Genomic DNA, 23,631 nt, shown 5'->3' with positions numbered 1-23,631 from the left:
CCTTATCGACAGTAAATCATTAAAACTAGGTGACCCTTTTAGTTCTTATAGTTATCTAAAACTGCGAGTGATCCTATCCTTTAACACAATTCTTGGTGAGTTTAAAGTCGGATGACTCAATTACTGCATTAGACATCGTACGTGGTTTCAGCACGTCTTCTTCGAATTTGTTTTTCCTCGGTACACTTTACCTTTTGCGCAGTTCTAGGAACATTCGTTTCTCAATCCGCCTACAGATGTCGGTACATGCCACGGTTGAATACCAACTTTTTTGTGTCATGCACCAGAGGCTGTCCCCGGAACGCGGTTCTTAAGCGTAGCTGACATGGCATCTTTCATTATCTTTGCACCATTATGACCTTTAGAACGACCGAACAAAATGACATCACGCGATCATGTAAATACCGGCTATGAACTCATTTTTTTCCAAATCGAAACTCGCCTGAAACGTGCAATTACTGAAACCTCCCTGCCTTCTCTCCTGTTGTTCTTGTCCTCGTCCATTTACTGATATCGACGTCACGCGTTGTCGAGCTGGCCGGTTTTTAGTGCGTAACCATGAAATATTTCAATGAAACGCCCATAGCAAGCGCACTGCTTACCGTGTTCTAACCGCGGTTATCGCAAACAGAGCTAAAGACAAGCACTGTTCACCCTCTTAAACTGAGAAAATGTTTAGATGACGGACAGGCGGCGAGCGGAGCAGCCGTGAATTGGTGCATGGTAATGACAGCCTAGCGTTGTTCGAGTATTTGCATGGAATGCGACCAACAAAGATAATTCCATCCTCGGCTGGGGCAGCGAGAGGGTACATACTACCACACGCTACGCGTTTTTTCTTTAGGGTAATTGCTTTTCGCAGTGATCGTAACCAGCCGCCTCATAGAGCCACATTCTTTTTTTTTTTTTGCGAACCTCACTGACTTCACCAGCCTTATATGTTAAGTTTTGCTTGAAAAGTATGAAAGAATGAGATAGGCACACAATAAACAGAATGTTGCAATGACCACATTAAACCCTAACGACGTATACCGTTAAGTGAACGTATGCTGGAGATACTTGAGCGAATAATTCTTTGAACAGCGCACTTATAACGAGACGCTCAGTTAGTTGGCTTAGGTATTCAGGGCGAAGTGACAGACCGTGTCAATATGTACTCAAGATAGAAGTAAAGATAAGACAAAAAATGGCCCCGTATCTGCATGTTAATCAGCAAATGTCGTCGAAAGTTGTGGAGAGTGTGAACAAAACATTTATTTGATGCTCTGCGCAAGAAAATCGGTGAATGGTATTCTGGAGGCGCTGCGTTAGAGTGCCTCGAGCGTGTAGCGGATGCGAACAAACGCATCAAATCACGCCACACGTGAGACATGAGCGCCATCTGGCAGTTTTTTTTTTTGGGAAGGGGGGGGGGGGAACAAAGCGCGTGGCCCTGAGACGGGCGTGCGCGCCCGTCTCAGAGGCGATAAGGTGTAGAACGCAAGGGGACGGGTAGGTGCCACCACCTTGTCTTCTTAGGAAAGCGTTAGACACACTCGCCTTTTGTACAAGCGTTGCATGGTTAGCGCAGCGTGATAAATGCTACGGTCCTTAGAATTACTTATGTATGCCTTTTTTTAGTAAAAGACGCATATACATAATATATACGTGTTGTTATGGTGCCTCAGATATGCGCAATAATTGTTTTTTAATTGACAATCGAAGTATGAACGCTTAACCTTGAGCAACATTAGTGGGCGCTGCAGATGGGGTCGGCGGTTTGAAGCAACGGCTGGTGTCGTCCAAAGTGTCCGGTACCGTTAAGGGTGGACAAACAGACAGACCAAAATTTTTGCGTCGAAGGTCCCCAAGAAAGACTACCGCCTAAAAAAACTGACTAACAAATTGAAAAAAAAAATCCGCACAGCGGCGGAAAAGAAGGTACAAAAAGTTATCCGCGCATGCCCATGCAAGAGGCGAGCTTGCCATTCGGGCATCAATGGCGGATTCAAAGTGGGTGGGGCGAGGGGCGATAGGAAAGATCCCCCCCCCCAAAAAAAAAGCCTGTCAGCTCCCTTCCCTTTCTCTTCAGTGCTTGCCGTCCACCTATGAGTGGGACCACCTTGAGAAACAGTATTTACGCGCTATTATAGAGTTCTTGCACTAGTAAAAACAAACAAAAGTAATGACCACTACACCCTCTCCGGTGTTTCTTCAAGTGACCCCCCCCCCTTAAAGTGAGTGGTTGGATCCACCCCTGCCCCTGCATTCGTGTTGGTATCCGTGAGAGATTATTCTAGACCTTCAAAAGCGTTTTTCAACTTCTCGTCGAAACATTCTCAGATTGTAAAAATGGCATAATCAAGTCATGCCTTATTTCCTATTGAGGGAACCGCCGCTTCCTCCCCTAATACCTTGTCTTGTTGAGGTTACGTGAAATACCTCGTCTTGGCGCCACGTTCTGGTCGTCAGGCCCTCAGTATAGGAGGGAGTCGGGAAGAAAATCGGGTGAGGGGAGCACCACGTGGTCTATATATATTCTGGGGCCCTCCCTTTACGGCATGTCTGGAAATCATACCATGGTATTGGCACCTAGAACCCCAACAATTGAAATGTGCTGAAGTAGAGTTTTTGATACTGTTCAGCGATGTGATAGCGTTGTGACATCGTCTCCTTACTCTTGCTTATATATATATATATATATATATATATATATATATATATATATATATATATATATATATATATATATATATATATATACGTTTTGGCCGGGGTCCCTGACGAAGGCCGGACCCCGGCCGAAACGTAGGACCAATAAAAGTTTTCGCACGTTTGTCCGCTCAAGCCAATTTCTATATATATATATATATATATATATATATATATATATATATATATATATATATTTCACCATGCGGTCACGTGCACGCACTGTTCGTGATTCAGTGAATTCCGTGACTCCCTGCTTGCCGCATGCTCCCTCACGCAGGTTTGTATACTTGACTGCCTTCTTCTGGGTTTGGGCTTGACTGCCTTCTTCTGGCTTTTTCGTCCGCCATGGCTTGCATTTCCACATCGATGGCGACGGTTCGCTCTCTGCTGATGACCATGCTGCTGTCGGGGCACGGTGCTGTACTAATACCGGTGAACTTCGAAGGTCTCGCCGAGTGCGGACATGCCTGCGGCGGTGCCGCGTGGCACCCGTGCGTCGACGAGTGTCATTGCGTCTTCGAGTCGGGCGACTATGGCAGATGCCTGCCCCACGGGGTGAACAGTACCCTCGAGCTCCCGCTAGACTACGGAGCTCATTCCTGCCAAGAATGAACTGCTTTGCCATTCCTTAACGCTTGGTCACGTGCCTTGTGGAGCTGCTACTTTAAATAAATGAAATTTGCAGCCTGTTGTGAATTATCATTGATGTAATCACCGGCAATGTTTTACCGCCTTTTTTTCGTAAACGAACAAATGCGTCGTTAAAACATAGGTCTTGAGGACCTGGTGTTGGAAAAGTGGACGCAACACTTTTTCTGTTTTTTTTGGCATGTAGTACAATAAATAAATAAATAAATACTAAATAAAAAAATAAATAAACAAACGAATAAATAAACAAATAAATAATTTAACGCACACAAGAACTGTTGTAAAGTATTTATAGTGGGGCTCGCAAGAAAGAAAATTATTAACGCTAAATGATAAAATATGAAGCAAACCACCAGAAGACGATGTCAATAAAGAAAAGGGACAATGTAAATGCAACAAAATTAACACGGGACAGGACACAGTAACTGACGAAATATGGATAACAATCTTAAATAGAGTCCACAAACAGCAAAACACAATGTGGGCTGATTGAAAGAAAGGAAGAAAGGACCTGTAAAATACGAGTCACTGTGTTAAAGAAACAAAGAACGTGGAAAAAATTTGGCGTACAGCTTCATTTCCAAAGTTTTCGAGTTTTTTCTATTGGGCAGGCCGAAAAACCACCGATCCCCAAAAATGGGGTGGCCATAAAGCCACAAAGCAGCGTGAAGTGAAACTATAGGAAATACCGAGAAAAATAGAAAGATTATGTCCTCGCCTGGAAACTATAACGCGCCAAGCAAATCACCACTTGCTCAGTAAGCATTTTTATTTATTTGAAGTTTTATCTCTAAACTATTTTTTGAGATTGGTTTTAGTTTTACTACTTTAAGCATCCTACCGCCTGGATGTTGGCCCATCCCCCTTTGTGGGTGGGCGGCATTCATACGAGGTCATCATCATCAACTGCAGCAACTGAAACGTTGGCCTACAAAGTTCTTTCTTTTTCTTTCACTATGTAGGCGGTGGCACTATAAGTGAAGAAAACGCCGAAAACAGAGTGTAACGGGCAAAATATTTTAGGTGAAAAAACGAATATTCATGCTTTGTATGTTATTTTAAAAAGTTGCAATTATCATAGTTTTTCAATAATGTCAATGTTCCTCGCTCCTCCAATAAATAAATTTTGTTAGTTTAGATCCAGATGCTTCGATCATTGAATTATGCATCGTACATCGTTTCCAGCACATTTCCTTTGAATTTGTTTTTCGTCGAACTACTTCAGCTTTTAATGCAACTTTAGGAAGACCAGATACTCGGCAACTTTATACAGTAGCGGGTACGTGTTATCATTGATTATCGTGCTATCCCGGTCATCTCACCATCTGTTAATATTTCAAACGCCCCGTTGCTTCTTTGAAAGGGTTATCTTTCCTGGTCGAGGTAAGCGTCATCTCATTACTTGAATGTGATCATGATGTGGGCGTCGAATGGTGAGCACTCCAAGAACTTTTACATCAACAGGAAATACAATGTTGTCCTTCATGCCAAAAAGCTTGCCTAGCCAGCATCTCTACCATCTGTAATCCCGTCCCCGTAACATTCTTAGACCAAGCGTGAGCTACGACATAATATTGTGCGTCATTTGTTGCATAAACGTCCTTTATCAGGAAGCGTGTGGTGTTCCATTACTTAAAAAAAACATCCAATACTTCAGCTATGAAGAAGTGACGAATCTCTCAAAAACACCGATAAGGCTTACTTTTAAAAGGAATGGAGACATCCGCTTCCTACATGTACATACAGTGATAGCGCGAAATATACAACATTTAGCTTGCGCAAGAAGAAAAAGAAAATGACGGTTGTCTTCTTTTTCTCAGGAATCGTTTCGTTATCCGGAAACTTAACGCATCTTAATGAAATATCGTGGTCATATTTTTTTTTTCGTGGCTTTGGAAATTCAATACGACTAGCGCACAGCTATAGTGGCGGCGCCATGACAGTCAAGAGATGAGAAATTTGTGGGGTGAAGAGAGAGCAGATTTAACGCGCTCGCGCCAGAAGCTCTCCTTGGCTCGTGGCGTCTTGGTTAACCCATCTGGCTTCTGGCTTCGAGGGCCGAAGATTCCGAGGATTCATTTTGTGATAGGACGACTAAGGTAGAGATTCATTTCTGGCAATATTTCTCGGTAATCTATTCGCAAATCCTTTTACTGACGCCATTCTTGGGACGGGAAGGACGTCACTCAACTTTTGGTGGAAGCATGTATAAACGCTGTTGTGGTAAAGAAGGAGAAAAAAACGAGATGGACACGAGATAAACACACTGTTGTGAGTACCCCATCATATGCTAACTACATTGTGCTTAGAGTGAACGTGCGCTTAAAATACCTGAACGATCAAGTCTCGAAACACTTGAGCAATGCCTACGTATGCATCACTTGTGCGCTCGATGGTATATAGGGATCGCGTTGCAAAGCGAAAAAGCATACCGAGAAGGGAAGAAGATACATATTTGTTGGTTTAGTTAATGATGATCATGAAACAAAAAGCTAATTAAACCAGAAGTGTACAACTCCCGCCAGTAATGCCCTCGTATTATGGCGAGATTGCACTGCATTCGTAAAACAACAGGGCGAGTGACATAACAAGAAAGTTAGCCAAAAAGCCTAACTGTCGTTTATGCATTGGGCGAAGACGACTTGTAAGCTAAAAGCCTTGGTCTTCTCAGTCAATAGTACTCATTTATCACCCTCCACTTCCCACCCCCTCCTCGCGGGAAAGTTTTCTGCACTAAACGGGGTTGAGCAGCGTCTCCAGGACCAGCTCGCCTTTAACCGAGACTCGATGACACCTGGTGATGTAACAGTAACGTAATTATGACGTCATAAATATTGGCAATCTGTGACGCCATGAAGTCGTATGTAGAGTGACGCCATCGCTTGATGATTTCCTGCGTCACTCGTGTCGACTGCGGAGACGGCCGCGTCCCGTGTTTGACGTGGAGTCCACTGCTTTCGCCATTATTACCGCAGTATATAGAAAGCCTGCATTGCTTACCACGAACATCTGTTGGAACTAAAGATTTCGACGTTCTTGAGTGGCGTGATTACGTTATGACGACGCACCTTTCTTAAATATATTTCACCATGTAGTCAAGTGTCCTCTACGTGCTTCGGTCACTGTGCTGTCTCATCCATCACCACCTAACGGTTCCTTGCGCAGGTCTCCGCAGTCGGGCTTGATTTGACTGCATTCCGCTCGCTTGTTCGTCCACCATGGCTTGTTGTTTCATGTCGATGGTGCGCTGTCTGCTGATGGCCGTGTTGCTGGTGTGGCACGGTGGTGTGCTGACCCCGGTTAACTCCCAACTTGGGGCCGAGTGTGGTGAAACTTGCGGTGGATTCGCGATGCGCATGTGCGTGGACGAGTGCCACTGTGTCTTCTACCCGGGCGACATGGGTTTATGCCTACCGCATGGGATGAACGAGAGCGACCTGCCTCCATTGACCCGCTTCTGACGGCACGCTGAATGCTGATCCCCGTCAATAAGTAATTGTTTTGTTCTTCGTTTACATGCATTGACATGCATTAAGTGCCGTTGCCAATCGAAATACATTTAAACTTGCAGCTTTTTGCCAATGTCGATATTGCCGGCTGTGCTTATCTCACTTTCTCAATAGCGCACAAACGCTTGTGTGACATGTGCGTATAAGCTAACTTGTCCGCGAACTGCACCTAACACCACCTATTTGTAAGCAATGTAAATAAATAAATAAATAAATAAATAAATAAATAAATAAATAAATAAATAAATAAATCTATGAATTTATCAATCTATCTATGATAGCTGGGACACTGATCGAGAAAAAGGCCGGGAACTTATACAGTGTAATGTGCATGGTTAGTTTCATGACGATAGTTATAGCGCGAGAACAAAACGACGACACAGAGACAAGAAAGACACGAAGGACAGGTCTCTGTGTCGTCGTTATGTTCTCGCGCTATAACTATCGTCATGCCATACCAACTAGCCCAAGCTGCCACACTTTTAAGTTAGTTTAGCATATAGAAGAGTTGTGCGGCGCGTTAGAATTTGTGACGTTATTAGCCAAATTTTAACACTGAAGCAGCTTACGGTCAAGATTTTGCCGGGACTATCGGAGTAACGCTGCTCGCTGCTCCTGGCTAAGGCGCATCGATGCCAGGGTTCCTTCGTATAGGGTAGTGACAGAGCTTCCTTTTTGAACGAATACGACAACACCCCTGAATGCGATTGCTATGGGGTTGGATACAACATGACGGTGGTGCGGACAATAGGTGTCGCTACCCTGTGCGGAGGAACTCTTGCTTCCATGGGCCCAACTCCTGGCGGGCCTGCATCGTAGAAATTGCGCTAACTCCACTACTCGCCGACGGTCCGCTAAAAATAGAAAAGGGACCACCTCAACAGCCCATGGTGCCCGTATAGTATGCAATGAGGGTGAAATAAGTATTTGGTTGCCGAGAGGAGGGAGAAGCATTAGATTTAGAACATTGGTGGTATGTTTAGAAGCTGGGCAATGAGTAAATTGCACACTCTCTAGAATAAAGAGAAAGAGAAAAGACTATTTGATTATCTGGCGTCACACGACGAAGAAGGCTTGACATTTTTCTCAGCCTTAGCGACGTTAACTCAGTGAAACTCCGCGAAAATTTTGGTAATCCTGGTGGGCCTGTACCACAGAAGTTGCGGATCATTTTGTTTTCGGAAAAAATATTTTCGTTAGCAGAGATTTCGATGGTTCGATCTCTGCAATATGTATCGCGCATCCTTTTCAGCACGTTTCCTTCGAATTCGTTTTTAGCCGGTAGACTTTAGCCCTTGTGCAGTTCTGGAAAGGCTCATTTCTCTACCCTTATACAGTAGTGGGTATGGGCGTCGGCCGGGGGGTGAAACAGGGGCAGTATAGCTCCCCTCAAGGCACACACGCACTTGCCCTCAACCAAGCTTCACCACACTCCCCACTCACACAGTCGCTATGCAACAATCATAGAGCTTTATACATGATTGTATGAAGCTCTATGGCAACAAGGATTCACACTTTCTGCTCCCTCAAAGACAATATCTCCACTGGCAACAATGGTAGCGGGTACATGCCATGGTGTAGTATCGTTATATCACAATCACTTTCATGCTAGTCAGTATTTCTCCGCTTGTCGAGTTAAGTGTCGTTTCATCATTTCATGGCGATCGTGATGTGGGAGTGAAACGATGACACGTTGCACAACTCTCAGGTGAGAACAACCTGCCATGTTGACTCTCATGCCTGGAAGTGTGCCTGGTCAGCCTCACTAACATCAATAATCGTATCCCCCGTGTGCCCCTAGAGCAAGCCTGTGCTAGGGCATGCAAATGTGCGTCATTTGTTTGCACCAGAAAGCGAATGGTTTTCTTTTACTGACAGGACACATGATGCTTCTGCGAAAAAGTAGTGACAAAGCTCCCGCTAACACGCACGGGGTTTTGCTAAAGAAAATAATGACAAAAGAGCTTTCTACATGTACGCTAAGCGATGGAGGTGAAATTGAAAACGAGCTCAAGTGTGCGCAAGAGATAAAGAAAAAAATAAGAAAGTAAGACAAAACGAAAACGACACAAAAAAAATGGTTCATATCTTCTTCCTGGGAACCCTTGCCACGTCGAAAGTGAAAGGCGCCTTCATAGGATCATCTCTGGCAAAAGGGGGAAAACGGGTGAGGCGAAGAGAAAGCAGATATAACGCGTTCGCGACGAAAAAAGTCACACTGGCTCGTGGCGCAGAGGTTAGCTCATCCGACTTCTACGTTCGAGCACCAAGGTTTTGGAGGATCGACTGTCCGATCGTATTGCTATAAGGTAATGTTTCCTTTCCGACAATGTTTCTTTGTAACCTACTCACATGGCCCTTCAGGGATGTCATTATTTGACGGAAACGACGCAATGACTGGTGGAAACAAGTACTGCCATAAAAAAGAAACCCTTAATTCATTGGAAACATCGGGGCAAGCGAAGCTTTGATGAGGCGTGCCTGATATGCTGCTTTTGTTATTTATTTATTTGTTTGTTTATTTGTTTACTTATTCAATAATTTATGAATTTATTCCTTAATAGCGGTGCTACACAGAATGATTTCCTTAAGCTGAGTCGAAGTGGCATCTGTCATGTCCTTTACACCATTTGTTAGCATCAAGAATGGCCCAACCAAACGACCATCTCGCGATCATGTGAACGTGGGTGAGGAATTGTATGTTTGCGAAGTCGGAATTTTAACGAAATGTACAATTCCTGATATGATACTTCCTCATTGTTCGGCTGCTTGCTTTCAGACCACCAAAGCGGAATATTTCAACGAAGCGCCCATAGCAAGTGCACTGCTTTCCGTCTCCTAACCATGGTTATCACAAACCGAGCTAAACTCTCACAAACAGAGAAGAAGGCGAGATGACAGACAAGTTACGAGTACATGCACTAGCCATGAATCCGCTCAACTTCACGGCGGCTTCACGCATATTTTGAGAATTTTCACAGAACGTGACCAACAAAAATAATTGCATCGTCGGCGGGGTTAGCGAGAGGATACTAACACTCGTTACGTTTTTTTTTGCATACGTTGCCGGCTAAACAAGTCAGATATATTCCAAGCTTTGTTTGCAAAAGAGAGAATAAAATAGGCACAAAATAAACAATATTGCGAAGACATTACCAAATTTTACTGACATACTGCGTTGACTAAACGCATGCTGAAGATACTTGGAAGATTAGGCAGTTCAACAATGCAGTAATGTTTCACGTATGTATCCCGTGTGCGCTCAAAGGCGTGGGTTCTAAAACTGGGTTCTACGGAACCCAGGGGTTCCGTGACGGATATATATGCGGGTTCCGTGAGCGGGCAAAAAGAATGCAACGCGCTCCCGTTTTATCCCCATTAGCTTCTAACTTATTTATTTTATAACATCAAGTTTACATTGCATTTTGTATTCGACGAAGCCGTCGCACGCCACATTCTTACATTGGGTATCTGCGGGTAGCCATATATCCACGTGCTAGCAGCACTAAAGGTTCGTCGTACAGTAAGTATGTGCCATGAAATTTTAGCGACTTGCGGACCCGTGGTGGCGCTGGTAATTAATGCTTCTGTAGGTTCAAATCAGTTTAAATGTGTGGCGCAGTGTTCATACGCGGTGATTCGCCACTGTTTTATGTCGGTTTTGTAATTCGATCCCGCAACGAGCGCTTTCATACGTGTAACAGGTGTTGCTCTGTGCCAACGTTACTAGACTAGCGTGCCTCTTTTCTACGTTGCAAAGATAAAACAGGCTTGTGTACGTTCAGTGTTCGCTTTGCAGGAACACGCCCCTTATACGCTGCGCGGTGCCTAATGCATAGTCGGTGCGCGCTTTACGCTATGTTCACACTACGGTCGTAAGGCGCCGATTTTTCATAACACGCGTAAGCGGAAGCACAACAAGCGTATGCGTCTAGTTCAGACTGTGAACGTAAAGGTACCAACGTTCGCAACGAACGCATAAATCGTGGGTGAGAGTGTTAAAGGCTAGGCAACTTTTACGACTGAGATACTACGACCGTTACGACACAGCCAATGACCGATCAGCTTTCGGTTTTCAACAACCGGTCACGAGACCTGACGGGACTTCCGTCCTCCCGGCTGCAGCAGCATCGCGGAGCCGATGGCGGTAGCTACCGGCGCGGGAAGTGCTACTTCGCCATGAGTGGTCTCACTAAGTTCTCAAGGAAGTCGAACTGCTGGGGCGACATGCGCATGAAATTATGAAACATCGCAGCGTCTCCAAGTCGGAGCTTGATGAGAAGGTTGTGAAAGTCGCCATCCACGGCCCTGTCGAGGAATACTTGGCGCACCCAAACTTTTCTCTGTCGCCTTCGCCGTCTTCGGGCGATTGAATACACGACTATAAGCTCATTTTGAGCGTGCATTTCTTCCAACTCGGCCAGCGCTCGCGTGTTGATGGGAGCCATATTGGACCGCTAGTGACGTCGATTCTACAGCGACAAATATGATTGGCCTATCGTAAAAATCGTAATGTACGTAGCTGTAAATGTGAACAAAGGTATCGGCATAACTGCGGTAACGCTTTTTATAGCCGTTGCGTTCGATACGCCGAACGAGCTGTTACGCACGTTACGACCGTAGTGTGAACATAGCCTTACTCGCGGAGCGGCACGGGCGCACTAATCGCAAGTTTGTGTGTCAATGGCGATGACTTTAGACAGTAAAAATAAAATAAAAATAAGAGCAGGCAAACACGGGCTGTGTTAGCCAAATACGATGGCTGCTCGCATCGACAGGTGTTTTCACCTTCGCCTTTCTCTTCCCCCTCCTTGTTTTTGATTGTCTTCATGTCCAAGAAAAAGTTAGGGGCTGCGCGGCACTCCCGGAAACGCCGTTGGGGTTCCTCATAACCAGAAAATTTGAGAACCGCAGGGGATCATGTTTCAAAGCGAGAAAACGTGCCGCTGAGGGTCAGAATGGACGTATTTGTTGGTCTGCTAATGTATAAAAGATGATTACGAAAGGAGAAGATAATCCCATATTGAATGTGCTTTCGCAGCCTATGAATTCATCTTGTATGACGGTGAGACAGCGCTACATTCGTAAAAGAATTAGACATCAAACGTACCAAAGAAGTTAGCCAAGAAGTGACAAAGTCGCTTTGCATTTGCCGAAGACGACTCAGAGACGGAGGTCCGCTTCTTCTTATTATTAGCCTGTCGTATTCTTCGTTTCATCTCAGCCATTTTATTAGGTATATAAAGCCACTGACCTCCATTGTGTGAACCTGGCGCCTTTGTAACCGTACTATAAGGTGCCTGCATTAGTCACGTCCTACATACGTTGGAATCAAGGATTCAGGAATTCTTGATTTTTGCGATCGCGTTAATGATGCCGCGTCGTGCGTATATGTATTTCACCATGTAGTTATGTGGGAACTGTGTCCATGCTTCAGTCAATTCGATGGCTCCTTCATGGCCACCAAACGCTTCCTCGTGCAGGTCTCCACATTCGGGCTTGACTGCGATCGGCTCGCTTTTTCGTCCACCATGGCTTCTCGTTCCATGCCGATAATGCGCTGTCAGTTGATTATCGCGTTGCTGGCGGGGCATGGTGGTGTGCTGACCTCTGTAAACTCCCAACTTGAGGCACAGTGTAATGAAAGGTGCGGCGGCTTTGTGATGCGCATGTGTGTGGAGGAATGTCACTGTGTCTTCTACCGGGCCGACTGGGGTTTATTTTAATTTTATTCAGGTTACCCCTAAAGGCCCTCTATAGAAGAGGGTATTACATAGGGGGGGGGGGGGCAATACAACATGGTTTACAGCAAGATACAGTGCAACCTGACAACCGCAACAAAGCGCAAACCATGAATACGGGCAGCAATTGCATGGCGTTATACAATAGTTAAAAAACGAAAGAAAGGCACGCATACGAAGAAAGGCACGCATGAGGCACGCATACCATGCGTGCCTCATGGTATGAACGAGTCCAACCTTCCTCCAATAACGCATTTCTGAGACATCACCACCAATAACAAACTTTATACCACGATATGTCGTGCTTTCTACGGTCACTGTCACGAATTTAGTGGAGTTGTGAGTTGAAATGTATTGTTGCAGCCTGTTGCGAATCACAAAATTACCGGCTGTGTTTTACTTATGTTGTCATAAACACACATACAAATAGTGTGACCCGTGAATAGAAGGTAACTTGTTGGCAAACTGGCCGTAACACTATCTGTTAGTATACGATACAATGTCAATCAATCAATCAATCAATGCCAGAAAGAAGTCCTAGATTCGGTTTCCACTCGAAAGGATAATTTTTATTTATTCATTTATTTGCACACATTTCAAATTTTCACTCCCGGACAACACTTATTCTTCGCGCTAAGCCGATGAAGCCAATGCCGACACTTACACTGACACCGGAATTCATGCGAAGCGAGCTCTTCCACGCTATCGCTATAATAAGCATTGTAAAGACTTTGTAACCCGTGGGTAGTTGAATGTTGACAGAGGTATCCACGTGCATAAAAAGAGGTATGCGTTGAGGCTGTACTACGCTGAATTAAAAAAAAAACAACAAAAACTATAGAGCTGCACAGTTCCGGGCAGGATATCATAGCATGAACAAATTTGTAAAGAAGTAGCAGATCAGCGCGATTTCATTGACAGTGAATTGGCGTTAATGAATAATTCAAGAAGGCTTCAAGTAGACCAAGAGACATTTCCGGCGAAGTGATGGGTGAAGGTTATAATATGATTTTATGTAGTTTGTATGTACCCACTGAATGCCATTACTGCCCGGTTCGGAAATGATAGGCCAGATTACAGACTTGACTAGTGCACGGGAGACGTCACTTCATGCAATGAAATAGCACTAATGATAGAAGAATACGCAAATGCAACAAAACATTCCAATAATAGTATACATTTGAGAACTTATCACCACCTGACGATTATAAAGTTTAAAAATAAGCGTACAGTATAGAAACCAAGAGCAGCCTACTCGTCGCGACAACGCCTGGAATAGGATGTATTTGGGGGCGAATAGATGCCAAATCTCCCAAAGCTTTCTTAGCTTCGAGAACATTATGCGTTGTACATTCTTTCCACTTAATTGTTTTGAATTTGTTTTTCATTGAAGCACATTGCCTTTATACCACACTGGAAATGCACTATTCAATACCCGTCTACTGTAGTGGGTACGCACCATTGCCATTGCCATTACCATTCTATCACTATCAAGTCTTCATCAGACGGGATCTGAAGCGTCAAATCGCTTCCACGATAGGATGGCCTAGGTAAAGGTACCCTTCTGACAATATTTATCTGTAATTTATTAGCATGCCCTCTTACTGACGTCAATCTCGTGACAAAAAGGAAGTGAGTCAACTCTTAATAGTGTAAATAAGTATAAATACTCTCACGTTAAAGAAAGAGAGAGAACGAGATAGGCACAAATTGTTGTGAGGTCTACACCTAATCCTCCTGATGGGATTCGTTGAGCGAACGTATGCAGAAAATACCCGAGTGATTAGGTCTCCGGACACTTGAATAACACACCATGTATTCATTATGTGCGCGCTCAACAGCTTAAACAACCGCGCTGCAACGCGAGAAAGCATGCCGCCAACGGTCGGAACAAACGCATTTGTTGGTCTTTTTTTTTCATCAGTGAAAGACGGGTATAAAACGAGAAGATAATTCAGTATAATTTGTGCAATCGTAGCGGAGGATGTCCCGTGTAGGAAAATTCCATGTGTTTTTTTAATGACGTATTCTGCTTTGACCTCGCGTCCACGGCGTACATTTATTGCGTCGTGCAGTGACGTGTGCACGCTCTCTCTGCTCCAGTCGTTTCTCGTGCTCACTGCTGACCTCTTCCGTGTCTTCCATCGCGCAGGTCTCTTCACTGCGTTCGGTTCGCTATTTTGTCGGCTATGGCTTCTCTTTCCATGTCCAGGGTGCGCTATCTGCTGATGGTCATGTTGCTGGCGGGGCGCGGTGGTGTTTTGACCCCGGCGAGCGCCCAAGAGCTGGCCGAATGCGGTAAAACCTGCGGCGGCTTCGTGATGCGTAAGTGCGTGAAGGAGTGCCACTGCGTCTTCTACCCGGGCGACGCGGGTTTGTGCCTCCCGCATGGGTTGAACGAGAGCCACCTGCCCCCAAGGGGACACTTGTGAGGGGACACTGCTCGTTCCCGCCAGCCATTGAACCGGGATATCGGTTTCATTATTTCTCGGCTGACTCTGACGCATTTCGTCTGGTCTCTGCTGTGAATACGCATGCTCTTAGAGCCTTTAATGAATGAAAAAATATCTGTTTTTGATTCCTATTCTAATAAGGGCACAAATGCATCGTTGTGACAATGTTAGCGGGTTGTCGGTGACCTGACGCATTATCTCTTAGTACGCACTGTGATATTAACACACACACACACACACACACACGCACGCACGCACACACACACACACACACACACACACACACACACGCACACGCACACGCACACGCACGCATGCACGCACGCACACACACACACACACACACACACACACACACACACACACACACACACACACACACACACACACACACACACACACACACACACACACACACGTTTTTTTTATTGATGGTTATATAAGTCGAAATTGCTGTAGGACTGTGTGCTCAGATTTGGGTGCACGTTAAAGAATCCCAGGTGGTTGAAATTTCCGGAGCCCTCCACTACGTCATCTCTCATATTCATATGGTGGTTTTTTGACGTTAAACAACACATATCAAGAAATCAAAGTTTTTATTATTGAGCGTAATATTCAGTTAATTTAATCATCACTTGCCATGTACGTTTTTTTTCGCTTATAAGTTTCCTTTGAAAAAAAAAATGTTTGGCTTGGTGGCGCACACCAGCTTACACAGCGACACGAGAATTCCTGCAAAAATGAGGCCTGTAACGCTATCCCTTTAAAACGCCGAAAGAAGAAGAAGAATGACCCCACAATGCGGCAACTGTGGTAACCTCGATGCTGCAATGAAGCATGTCACCACAGAACGCCCGAACTGCAAAGAGCCGTGCGTTCAGCTGAGTGTTCGGTTGAACAGCCCCCACAGACGGTGCTCTCGCAGTTAGCAAGAAGATTTTTATTGAGAAGAGGGAGGAGAGGTTGGCCTGGAAAGCGGGATTCCTGCCTGATACTCCTCAAGAGGATAAAGGGCAAAGGTAAAGATGGAGAAAGTCGGTTGGGTTTTAGAGGAGTAGCTCCACCCACCACGAGGGATCGGCCATGAATTGTCAGGCAGTGAGATTTTGGGAAAAGAGGAGGGAGGGGGTTGGCTAAAAAGACATTTTGGCCTATGGCCACACTTGCTGGCTTGTGTGCTTGATCCTATATTTTGCCTCGTACCTACTGTAAGCGACTGGCCATTAAACCGGTGGTTAATAAGAGAGAAAACAATTTCAAACCTTGAATGACGGAAAATGCATTTATGTGTCGCCAAGAGAATATATAAAAAAGTGAAGAATAATAAGTTTACGTACGAATAAAATGAGGACAGTACTATAATGTGGAATACCATCAATATAATATAGAAAAAAGTCTAAAGTGCTATACATTAATTGCGAACAGCTTCATCATCATCATTATCAGCCTGATTACGTTCTCTGCAGGGCAAAGGCTTCTCCCATGATGCGCCAATCAACCCGTTCTTGTGCTTTCTGTGAATAGAAAGTAAATATTTTTGTGTCTATAAGAAATTCGCAAACGACGATGTAGACGTTCCTGTTGCTGCGCTGGCCAGGCTCTGAGAAAGACGTGTAGTGTGCACTCTTCAATATTTATAGTACACTAATTTTGTGGATTGTCTGTAAATGACATTATTGCGTATCATAATCCTATTCCGCTGGTAATGAACCTATCTCAAGGTTTTTTCATACATAAGTGCATGAACACTATACACGTACGGACTAAGAAGACTCGAATCCCAACTTATCTACAATAGTGGGTACACATGTCACGGTTTAATATCGTTCGGTCACCATCACCGCAGAAAGATTTTCAATTTAATCATAGCGGCTTTGGTAACACACCTCTGAATCAGTAAAATTAATTGCTTCTAACGATTTTGTAACGCGTCTGATAGACAATATGTGATCCCTTCGAATTATTCGTTTCTTGACCATTACCCCAGAGTCGGTGTGAGCCACACATATAGGATCATCATCATCATCATCATAATTTTCCTGTTAGTCGTGAACGCCACGTTGTTCTTTTCGAAGGGTTACTTCCGCTAGTCGTGGTGTCACTTTTTTCTTTTATGGCTATAATGACGCGAAACTTAAAAAGAAAGATCTCGCACAACTCGCATATGAACGCAATGTGTTATGTTGGCTCTGATGCTGAGGAGTTTGCCTAACCACTTTCAGATAACATGAACAATCGTATCGAATAACGCGTTCGATGCTCTAACCACTGAGCTATCACAGTGGCCTAACGTACGACCTTATGAACAATCGCATCACCGGCACGCTCGAAGACCAAGCGTGAACTACAGGGTGCATGTAAGCGTCATCTTTTTCATCAATTGATTTCATCAGGAAGCAGGTCTTGTTATATTAATAACGAGACGCCTGACACTACTGCTAAGATATTGTGTTAGAGACCGAGAAAACGTTGCGAAGATAATCATGGAATGGACGCATTTGTTGATTTTGTCGTTAGTATAAAATGATAAAAAATAATATCGGAAGTGAGTTCGATTTAGTGCGCGCAATACCAGCGGACCGCCATTCGTGCAACAAGATTGGATTACTTTCGTACCAGAATAGGGCACATCGCGAGGTTGAGCTAAACAAAGAAGCACGTTAAATGGCTGCCTGCTTCAATTACATTGCAACTGTCTTAATACATAGTTTTGACATACATGATGCAATAAGGATGTGACGTAGCGTCCTGTGTATTGTTCACTATGCAGCATCATGCAGTCATGCGCGCCCTCTGTTCATGTTCAGTCAGTTGTACAACTTACTGCTGACAACATGTGCTTTCGCATGCAGGTTTCATAGCCAGGCTTGACTTCACTGCGTTTGGCTAGCTTCTTCGTCCACCATGGCTTCCTCCTCTATGTCCCTGGTGTGCTCTTTGGTGGCGGTCGTGCTGCTGGCGGGGCAATGCAGTGTACTGAGCTCACCACGCTTCCGTAATGGGCGCGAGTGTGGTCAAATGTGCGGCGGCTACGCGGGACTTGGGTGTGGGCCCGAGTGCCATTGCGTTTACTACCCGGGTGACTTGGGCATGTGCCTTCCGCACGGACAGAACGAGTCCGACCTGCCCAACTACCACATGATGTTTTTCTGAGGGGACTCAGCTTTTTCTCCCGAAAATAAAACTTTGTTCCACGGCATTGTTTTGTCTGCCCTGCTCTTGTGTTTTTTTTTGCATTTTACACAGTTTCTGATTGTGAACATATACAACCTTGAGCACCTTTTGCGAGTGAGAGAGTCACCAGTCGTGTATTACTTTATAATAAACACGGCGTGAAACGTGTCTCTGGGAGTTCATTTGTTGGTGGTACATAGGAGGTAACACTATCCACAGACACTTAACGTACTACTTCTAAAGATAACATTGACGATAATGCACACTGATAATACAATGGTGAACGTATGCTATTCTATCAGCGAATCCAGATGGCTGGAAACACAGTGGTATGCTCGTAGCCACCTTGTCCTCCGCGAACTTTCTGGTATTAACTTTCTGGTATGTTTAGGCCACCAAAGCGACTAAGCCTATAAAAATGATCATTGTAATCGATGGGCCCATTAATTTCGGCCAACCAGGTTCCTCAACGAGCATTGACATCGGACAGTGGGTCGTGGTGAAATGTTTCATCTGGCACTGCTGCTAAACAAGATGCGTAAGCAGAGGCTTGGTACCACACCAGCACGGGGGCGGGTGTGAGTGTCAGAAGGCGGGAGTGGCGAGGGCTGCTCGCCGAGTAGAGGACGTCACGCCAAGGTGATGTGTGATGGAGCATTGCGTGGGCTCGGGCTGGGCCGAGTAAGGCATTGTTGGATCGGGCCCAGGCCGGGCTCGGGCGCATGAGCTTCGGGCTCGGGCCCGAGTCAGGCCCGAGTCAGGCCCGTATTAGGGCCGGGCATCACACATAACGGCATATTGGCATGTGCACGCTGTTTGGCTTTGTTGTTTCGTGGGGTTTAACGTACTAAAGTGACCCAAATTATGTGACATGCTGAGTTGAGGACTCTGGGTAAATTAGACCACCTGGAATGCATTAGCCTGCACTGAAAATGGAAAGTACAAGACACCCAACACTTTGGTGCGTCAGCATGCTACGCGCACTTCCAAGAAACTCTTCATATAAGTTTTAGCATAAGACTGAGTGAAAGAAGCTCCTGGATACCGCAAGAAACGTTTTCCAGGTGACATACTCCTGCAAGACCAACGGTACACCGCTAGCATTACTGTATATAATCATATGATAGTTTTTGGACGTTAAACCCTACATATCAATCAATCAAGCATTAGTGCATACGAGATGTGCGCGTTCTTGTTTAGGGAAACATTCCGAGTATGCAGATACGCTCGCATGAGCCCACGCCTTTTTACGCCTGCGTGACTTCGTAGGCTGGTAAACGTAACTGGTGAGTCAGTAATAATATCTCAGGAGCTGTTGTTCGGGCACATGCAAGTGCAAGATGTGGAGTGACTCCTATGTCAGATGTGCCAATCGAAGCACATGTTGCCGATATTTTGTGCTAGCAAGGTAATTGCAAGTATTTAGGGTTTAGAAATTAACCAAGGATGTTGAGCAGTTATATGTGACGTCCATCGTATAGAAACCGTTCTTGCTTATTTTTACGACCCCCTTCGTCTTTGTCATCAATCGACAATAATTCATAAGTGACCTCATTTGTCGAAGCGCAAGTGTTCTGATGGGGCTCCAAAACGCCAAGGCACGTTGCCGGACTAGTTGGCTGTGGTTCATCATTTATATGGGTATAGCGCATAGCGACAAGGACGAAAACACACACACACACACACACACACACACACACACACACGCACACGCACACGCACACACACACACACACACACACACACACACACACACACACACACACACACACACACACACACACACAATTGTGGAATTTAATGTCCAAACAAATTGTGGAATTTAACCTGCACTGCGTATCAGATGTTTGTTAAAACTCCAAGAATGCCTGTTGCATGGGCTCGTCGAAGCACCTCTGGTAGACATGCGCCCGTTCCCCCCCCCCCCCTTTTCTTCCCCGCCATTGTCTCCGCTTTTTCTTTTCTTCCAAACATCGATCTCTTCCATTGTCACTGCCGTGAGCTGAAAGCCTGCAACCACAACCGCGGGCCATTGAAAGCCACGCTTTGCTCCGCTGTTTGCCCGCACCGAGACCTTCAGCCAATCGGCTACTAGGCAAACAACACTCTCGCTTCCGGTCCCGCACTGCGAGCACCCAATACGCTACGTTAGACGAGAACGCTAACGAAGCCGTCACCTGGCTCTCTTTGGTGCTTTAAGTGACAGTTGTTTTGGAGACCCTGAGTCTGGGGTTGCTTAAGGCATAACTCTTTTAAAGATCGAAGATGGTTACACGAAGACGATGAGATAGGCATCTTCAGGGAACAATGTGAACGGTGGCTCGCTTGCTAACGGGTGTGTTTGAGATATGTACAGAATTGCGGTGGCGGAGATTCAGGGAAGAAGGGTGGAGCAAAGAACATTCTTGCTTTTTGCGTGAAAATTTGATGTACGTTGGGGACAACCGAGGAGTCGACATGACAGCTTTAACTTATCCTTCGCATGCCGAGTCTTGTGTATTCCTCCCAGAAGTAGCCAAAGAGCGTTTGCTTATTGCATTGCGTACTGAATGAGGTTTGCAGGAGAGTTGCCACTTTCATTCAACATCATCAGCTTGTATGCAATCTATATAGACACAAAATATAAATATCAGCCATTTTTTTCAATTTGTGGGGGTGGTATATTTCGCAGTAATTCTTTGAAACGGTAAAATAAGATTGTGTGGTTAGCACTGCATACATAAGACAGCCAGCTATGACTGCAAATATAATTCGCAAATGTTTTTTGGGCATAACTAAACAAAAAGGATACAGAGTACCAGTGAAAGTCGTGACACTGCAAGAAGTTGTCAAAGTACTCATTAAATTTTTTTTCCATGTGCCAGGTATGTTCACGATGACCGAAAATTGGGCAGTGCCTCATTCATATTCAAGGTATAACTGGCTGAAACGGAACGGGCCGGGTCAGGCTCAATCCTTTCGGGCCCTGGCCGGTACGAGCCGTATTAAAAAAAAAACACTGGGCTGGGCGAGGGCGAGCCTGAGTATGACGGTTTTGGGCCGGGCTGAAAATATCGGCTCGTGCAGTGCTCTAAATTGTGTGACTGCACCGCGGTGACCCTCTTTTCGCGGGGCTACAATATAGTCGTCCGCCGGCTAATTCAAATGAAGTATTTTCTCTCTTTCTCTCTTTCACTACCACAACTTGTTGAATGGAGTCTATCTTTGTCTCCACTGAAACAATTTCTTGATTTCTTGACGATGAGTTGTGAGTTAAACATTGTCCACCATTCCAGCTCATTTCCGACGGTTCTTTTTTTCATTATAGCGTTTTTTTCTTTTGCCATCATTTCGGAAAAGATGGCTTAGCAGCACATCTCCATACTGTAGTGGGTATGTGACATTGTTGAGGATTTACAGTCTTTGTCATCACATCTGCAGCCAGAACTTGAAGCGACACGCTGATTTCTTAAAGAGGCTTATTTCTACTGGCCGAGGTAAGTGTCGCCTGATTCTCGTGATCATAACGTGAATGTGAAATGGGGAAGCCTGATGCCCGTCACCAATGAACCCAGCATGAGGGTATCTTGAAGGACCAGTTGGTATATTGTACTGAGACAAGCAGCGGATTTATTACGCCTGGAAATATATAGCTCAAAACGGAATAAAACCATTACGTGTACATAAAGATGAAAAGCAAAACGAATCTGCCACGGGTTGAAATGTCCAAGTTAACCACTCAAAAACATTGTCTCTTTTACCAAGAGGGCAATTGAAGGCTAGCTGACGCACATGTTCCCTTTCGTCTTGATATGAAAAACCTCGTTAGTTTCGCGTTATGTCTTGTTACGATATCGTGTGAGTTCCTATGTTGGCTTTCATAATTAGTTTGCACAATAATCGCTAGCACTAGTGTTGACCTCGATCCGTTCGGTTTTGTTTTCATGTTCATGTCACGTGTGCACTTAAATGCATGAGTTAGTGTGTAGTGAGCACGAGGAGAAAGGAACGTGCTTTTCGCGTTCAGAACACAGACATGTGTTGTTCGTTTTAGTAAGGACATGGATAAGAAACGAGATAAAAATTCTAAAATATTGAGTCGCAGCGAAAAAAAGTCACACGCGTGGTGATCAATGGAACTTCATAGCAAGACGACCTCTCAAAAGAGAAAAAAATAATAACGAGTCATATAGATGGCAAATCAGGATTCACCAAAAAATTAACATATTGTTTTTAGAGTGTGATGAAGGGTTACAGGCCTTAAATAATCTGTAACTATTTTTAATGCGAAGCATTTCTTAGCGAACTTCGGTGACTTTGAGCGTGTGTATCTATCTATCTAGCCACCTACGACATTTATCTCTCCTGGTCGTTTGGATAATGCTATCCATACCAAACTTGGTATGGCACAACATGACTGTATGAAGAACATATCTGACTAGTCATAACATGAAAATCATGAAATGTATGTCATGAATGTCATAATTTACATTTCATGGTCCTGCAGCTCCTGCGGTGGTTTCATTCACATGGCGTGTTGCAAAACTCGTATGGTATTGCATGATTGCATGGCGAACACAAGCGACAGATCCTAAGACGAAAATCATGACATGCGTGTCATGTACAACATGGCTACAAGCCACGCTCATGATGCACTCGCGGCCATTTCGCTAGCGTGACATATACCAAATTTGGTATTACAGTACGTGAATGGATGACGAAGGTATGTGACTGGTGCGAACATGATAATCATGAGATGCGTGTCATGTAACAACATAACTACATGCGACGCTCATGATGCGTTGGCAGCCGTTTCGCTAGCTTCACTTATACCAAACTTGGTATCATGGGACGTGAATGGATGACGAAGTTCTGATACTTGTGCAAACATGAGATGCGTATCATGAAACAACATGACTACATGCTACTCTCATGATGCGCTCGCGTCCGTTTCGCTAGCTTCACATGTACCAAACTGGGTATTACGCGACGCTAACGGACGACATAGGTAAATTACACATCCAAACATGATAATCACGACATGCGTGTTATGTAACATGACTACATACCACACTGATGATGCACTCGCGGCCGTTTCGCTAGCTTCACATATGCCGAATTTGGTATTACATGACGCCAATGGATGACGAAGGTATGTGACTTGTGCAAACATGATAATCATGAGATGCGTGTCATGTGAGATTATGACTACATGCCACAGTCAAGGCGCCAATACATTTCGACATGACGCGGTGCGCGTGCTCGCCGGCGTTCATTTCGTCGTGTCCCGCCGCCTTTGCCACGCCAGGCGCCGGTCGTGCCATATACTCGCAAGCGCGCGCCGCGCTGCGTTGTTTTGACGCATGAGCATTTCAGCGCGTCCGGCGTCCCTCTGTGATGAAAAGTGGGAGACACAGTGTTGTCTGGGTAACG

At 44.9% G+C, this 23,631-nt stretch overlaps 1 protein-coding gene and 1 long non-coding RNA gene across 2 annotated transcripts in view; one reads left to right on the top strand and one right to left on the bottom strand.

Moving 5' to 3' along the window:
- Window positions 1–23,631, bottom strand: part of nompC (no mechanoreceptor potential C) — a 149,440-nt gene that overhangs the window by 35,266 nt on the left and 90,543 nt on the right. The gene's annotated exons all lie outside the window — the stretch shown is intronic.
- Window positions 9,009–18,244, top strand: LOC119170227 (uncharacterized). The gene is made up of 2 exons (XR_005109662.2): window positions 9,009–9,160; window positions 17,898–18,244. It is a non-coding gene; the product is annotated as an uncharacterized LOC119170227 (long non-coding RNA).

The sequence above is a fragment of the Rhipicephalus microplus genome, chromosome 2 (assembly GCF_043290135.1).
Source record: "Rhipicephalus microplus isolate Deutch F79 chromosome 2, USDA_Rmic, whole genome shotgun sequence".
Classification (NCBI taxonomy): domain Eukaryota; kingdom Metazoa; phylum Arthropoda; class Arachnida; order Ixodida; family Ixodidae; genus Rhipicephalus; species Rhipicephalus microplus.
Note: the sequence above shows the minus strand (reverse complement) of the source record. Positions and strands in the feature narration are given on the sequence as shown.